Raw genomic sequence first — 5,760 nt, 5'->3', positions numbered from 1 at the left:
TAAGGTGCCGATTCGGCATAGTTGAAGCAGAAAGTTCAAACGCTCATAAGAGTCACCATAAGGGACAGAAACCCTGCTCTGGCCGCTCGGCTAACAAACGCGTGCCCTCTTAGTTTATAAGCTCTTTGTACACCTGGAGTATCAGCGCACATGATGTGACAATGTGTTTCTGAAGATTGAATATGTCGCAGTGAAAATTCTGAAATCGCTTAACTCTTTTAATGGACCCATTCAAACAGAATACGCTTTCACTGCCGTGTGATTCGCAAGAAGCTTCCGGGAAATTATGCAAGGTCAGTTTGCGTAGTTGGGCTAAAAACGATTTAAGCGTTCTAGTACCGCGTGACCATTGATGCATATTGTGTGTTGTGGGTTTGCATTGTTTATCGTGGCTGTGCTTTTTGATTCATAACCTTGCTACGTGTTTAAGCGGCGTATTAAGTGTGTTTTAAATGTAGCGTATGTTTGCATGGAATGAATGAAGCACAATAAATACAATAAAACTATATTCATCACAGAAATGTAGCTTTTTCACGGTTACAACTGCGTGGACGGATGCTCTAGTTACTGGTCTCTGCTTACTGACGCGGTCATTTTCCCTGTTACAGTTGATTCATGAATTAGTGTGGAGTAGCAGATGTGACGCTATCGCGGTTTACGCATCTCTCTTTCAATTCCTTGGAAGGCGAAACCAATTAAGATCCCTCCGCCGCAAGTGCTGCTTCTCCCTAAGTTCTGTCACGCACAAGTGGTCAGTCGTTGCTGTCTCAAGCCCACGGGTGTTGCTATTTAGCTTCCCACACTGTCACTTGGCCTCGAAATGCGAGCTAGGGTAGGATTTATTGAGGATCAAACGTTTTAACTAGTGATCGGTCTTGCAGCTAGCAATTTTATCCTTCGTTTCTTTTTAAGTATAAAATGTTTTTCACTTCCGTTATCCGCCACCTTGAGCTGACATGGAGCCAACACCGGGAGCGAACATACGGGCATAAACGTCTGAGCATACGAGCACCTAACGAGATTTAACTAGACGAGTTCTCTGATCTCTAAAGCTTCCGCTCCCTCCCCAAGGATGTCTCCACGGTTCCGCACGCCCGTGAGTAGCACGCCGCCTTACAGTGACGGTAGAGGCATCAACCGTTCGAAGCGCATTCGATAATTTGGGATCACGTCTGTCACTGTTGCAGCGTCAGCTCGTGTCGGTTCCCTCTTTGGCAGATGGTTTTATACACGCTCGGGTGCACTAGAACGCGCTGACTTTCTTACATTCTTGTCAGGTCAGCGTCTATTCGTGGCCGCGTACGCTTCTGCATCGTTTTGCTTTTCAGTACAGTCACCTTCACATTGGCTTAAGCCGAGTAATGGAGGCTAATGAAAGGAAATGTAGAAAGCGTCTAGCGCAAAGTGATCACTCTGAGAGGTATACGTCACAGCAGAAGAGAAATCGTTCCTGCCGACAACATACTGTCCCCTTCATCATCTCATTCTTACATCTTTACTCTCGATTACGGGAGAGGAACTAATTTTTTCTAACATCAGGACGTGCATGCCTTTGCATTTCTTGTTCATCATACTGGCATCTCCTCTCCCCTTGGCTGCATCTGGTCATTTACGAGTCATGTCAGCACAGGCAAACAGCAGCTGGTACGAAGGCCACCTTTCATTTGTTGCTGCTGAGCGGAGGAGCGCCTCTGAGCTTCCTCAAATTACTCTGAGCTTCCCAACCTCCTATACAAGATGCCCCTGGCATGACTCTCCTTTGAGTTTACTTGCGTTATTCCGAGCGAGGCTTCAGAATTAAAAACGGCTGCTTTCTTTGCTCTGGGTTTCAGTGTCAGCGCGTCAAATGCCTTTTTTACTGCAGGAAAGATCTTTCAATGCTTCCAAATTAGCTGGTAGATGCCGTTGACGTTGCACACCACCACGCATGTATACTCACGCACGCACGCACACACACACACAGCCATGATGCAAACGCAGAAAAGGACATCCCTCTTCAATTGTAGAAGAAATAAAGGAGATGATAACGAAGAGATAAAGAAGAAGGTTGACTAGAACGAAAATGCCTAAACTTACGCATAAGAATAAATACATGTATCGGTTAGGATTTTAAATAGCAAAAACAAAGAGAATCAAAGCAAAGGTAGAATCAAAACAGGAAGAGAATCGGCAATAGCAGAAAATCGAAATTAAAACTCATCACTTAATGAAAGTAATAGAAACTAAAAAGGAACAGGATTAGATACGAAATTGTCTCGTGAGTGAAAAAAAATGGTGTAGCATTTCCTTCTCATCTCTCCTAAATTCTTTCGTCGAAATTTCTTATCCGTCGTCTCCGAAGTCTCCACCGTCACATGTAGGCCACGGAACGTAGGCACACTTTATGAATGTACCGAAGTTATTTCTGCTGTTTTTTCAATCTCAGCCCTTCTCAAGGAAACGTAACCGGTGCTATTTTTTGTAGGATAACTTTAACCTTCCTGTGCATCCAGCATGCTATGTATACGGAATCAGCGACGAAACGAAGCATAGTAATATTGAATTTTCTTTTTGGGCGTGCTCAATTTTATGTACAGTCGATTAAAAACAAGGGCGTAGAGCGTACTTGGTGACACTTAAAATCTCACATTCTCTTCTCTCCTGGCATCATTTTGTATTCCCGGACGTTGTAGATTAAAACGTCGAAGAACGCGAAAAATCATTTTTCGGAGCTTGACGATAGCGGCTGTGAAAACACTAAAAAGGTAAGAGACGGATAGTCGCGAAGGAGCCCACTCCTAAATGTATTTAGGATGAGAACATCTCCCGCAACCAAGGAAGTTTGAATGAGGGAATGAGGAAATAAAAGGACTTCGGCGGGCGAGGCTGCGACGTGACGCAGGAACGACTACGGTGTCACCACGCTGCCTTCTCATTAGCTGAACCCCACTCTACTGCCCAGAAGGGAATAAGCGAAGCGGTTGTCAGCTTTATGGACCGTACGTGGGAGCATCCGGGCACACAGAGATGAGACTAAAACAAATGTTACTACTAATGCAGAACGCCCCAGTGCTAGCACACCAGAAGTTTTACTACCGTGGCTAATAATAGATACAGTGTCCCTGAAATTTTAAGCTGTTACTGATATGGTGGATGATCCACGATGCGAAAAGGAAGAGTTTGCCTGCGCTGTTATTATGAGTGCTGCTTGTTGCGCGAATGACGTCGGACTTCGTAGCCATCTGCGCAACTAATGTCGCAATTCTTTCAAGAAAAGAAGCAGTCGATCCGCTTACTCGATACCTCTAACCACACGAAGCTTTTAAAAGAGCTCTCAGATCTAATTAGGCCGTCTTCAGCGAACGGTCCGTGCATGCATTCGGCAACTGCTCCCAATAATTGGAAATGACTTTTCGGCATGTTGTACTTTCGTGCTGTTTAAAATAGTATAGACGACATATGATTGCAGAGCTGTTTCATAATGCCTAAGAATATTTAATACTTCAATAATTAGGCGATTACTTCACATCGGCGGCATTCACGCGGCTAGGAAAATAGATTAGAAACCCTTTCTTACTGAAACCGAGTAAGTCAACCTGGATAACATCCCCTCCGCTTCGGTGCTGGTGTGAATGTAGAGACCACGTGATTGACATTTCGAAGCTTCATGTTATTAAGCACAGAGTGCTTATCTATCCTAAAGAGCTGGCCGTAACTATCGCACAGAAGATTCATTGTAAGATACGTCATGCTGAGACTGTTCAGCGATAACGTAAAAAATGGGATCGAATTAAGATTTCCAGACATCAAGATACAACATACCCACCCGCCCCGTGGGCTTTTGTCAACCATTGATAATACTGGAACTGTTCCTTCCGAGATTTTCATATGAAAAGAGGCGTCAGAATGAATGTTCACTCAGTATTGCACGTAGCAAAAGCATCCCTTTAAATGGCAACTACCAGGACTTTTTTAGAGTTCAGTTCATAATCGCTTGAGTACTCATAGATTCCCTTATCTGGTAAAAAAAAAAACGTTATCATAACTAACTATAAAAGCAGTTTGAAAAAAAAAAAAACAACGAAAACCAGGAAACTTAAAGCGAAGGTAGGTTTTACTAACCTGTGACATCAAGAACGACCAAGCTACTGAGTCATGGATGCGACCTCAAAACATATCGTATGCACATTGATTGGCTAAACTGTTGACTGTAAATAACAGCTTGGGTAGATATTTCTCTGAAATCACCAAAAGCAAGCTCAGATGCTCTGTTAAGCAAAGCCAAATCTAATAACATTGAAAGGCGCTCAGTTACCGTAAAGTTGATACGTAGCGTGCATATCTCTAAAGCAAAAGACTTACTATCCAAGCAAGAGCCAAGGTCAACGGCGGGCCAGATATGACCTCGGGTTCCGTACGAAGAGCCAGCGCCGCAGCCCTCCTTCGCACGTGCAGCGCAGGGTCGGCGGCCTTCGCTTCCTCTTCTGCTGCTGCTTCACTCCTACTTCAAATTCCTGCTGCTTTTACCTTTTCATATACATGGCAAACTTCAATCGTACCGGCACATATCTCCACAAATATCCAATATCTAACAATACCACACAGCATTCAGTCTTTTTGTTGCCCCTTCCCTCCATCGCCACCGCTGTCCATCTGGTTTACCTCCTGAGACTTCCCCCTTCAAAATGCCCTTGACACCTTCGTGTCGTTTAGGCCCAGCTGTGGTTTCCTTGAGGCTCGCAGATAGCCATGGGGGTGTCACGCGCTGGACCAAGTGCTTCGGCTTCGTTTTCTAGACGTTCGTTCGCAGACAGCTTCGAATTGCTTAAAACGCAGCAAACCATGTCTGACCATGCTTAATCGAGCTTCTGCTCAGTCGACTAGGTTATCTATATGAGCGTAACATAGCTTAGCAACACAACATAACCAAGAATAGCTTTCACATTGTATAATCACGTTTAGCCGAGATAAGCTGCAGCCATTTCTTCGCTACTTTTGGCGACTCTTAGCGGGATGTCAGGTCGCAGCAACGATACCCAATCGGCAGAGCTAGCTGTGCGCGCTATTACTTAAGCTTAGCTGATGTTTAACTCGGATTTAGGCAATTAAGACGTACGAAAGCACTGCTTGGCGTGGTTTGGCAGTATTTTGCCTGGTGGTTTCGCTTTTAAACACTGGCGCAGAGTTCGGCGAAGTGTTAAACACTTTTAGTTGGTTTGGTTTTGAGAAGGGGAAGCGCGGTATGTGTCAATTGTCGGTGGGCACCTATGCCTGCAGTTAAGGCAAAATGCCAATGAGGATTGACAGTATCTGAAATAAATAAATGTAAGTGGAACAAGCTATGCTACCTGTTCGAATCTCTGTCTCAGATGTGCCTCTAAATTGACAAGCAGATCGATGTTATATGGGAAATGAAATTGTGTAGCACCAACTTGACCGCAGGAAAAAGAACGTTTTTGTCACAATTTGATAACATTTAGTAACGTGAATCATCTGAGGTTGACCTTAAAAATCTTCCTTGTTGAAGTCTCTAAAAGAAAGTTTTTAAATTTCATTCACGCAGCAAGAAAACATGTCACCCCTGGAAAATGTGGTACAAGAGAGCAGATAATTGAAGCCAAAGTAAAGTGAAAGTTTAATCAAAGTTCTGTGAAAAAAAAAAAAAAAGAAACTCCCCGTGTTTGCCTTTAAGAAAGTTCCTTGACATTCTATTGACAGATAACTTTAAGACACTATGTTCATTTCAGGTATAGTTTGTTCAATTTCAGCGTGTATTTTAAC

The sequence above is a fragment of the Amblyomma maculatum genome, chromosome 2 (genome assembly GCF_055883805.1).
Source record: "Amblyomma maculatum isolate TAMU_Amacu chromosome 2, ASM5588380v1, whole genome shotgun sequence".
Classification (NCBI taxonomy): domain Eukaryota; kingdom Metazoa; phylum Arthropoda; class Arachnida; order Ixodida; family Ixodidae; genus Amblyomma; species Amblyomma maculatum.
The sequence above is the reverse complement of the archived record's forward strand: the minus strand, read 5'-3'. Positions refer to the sequence as shown.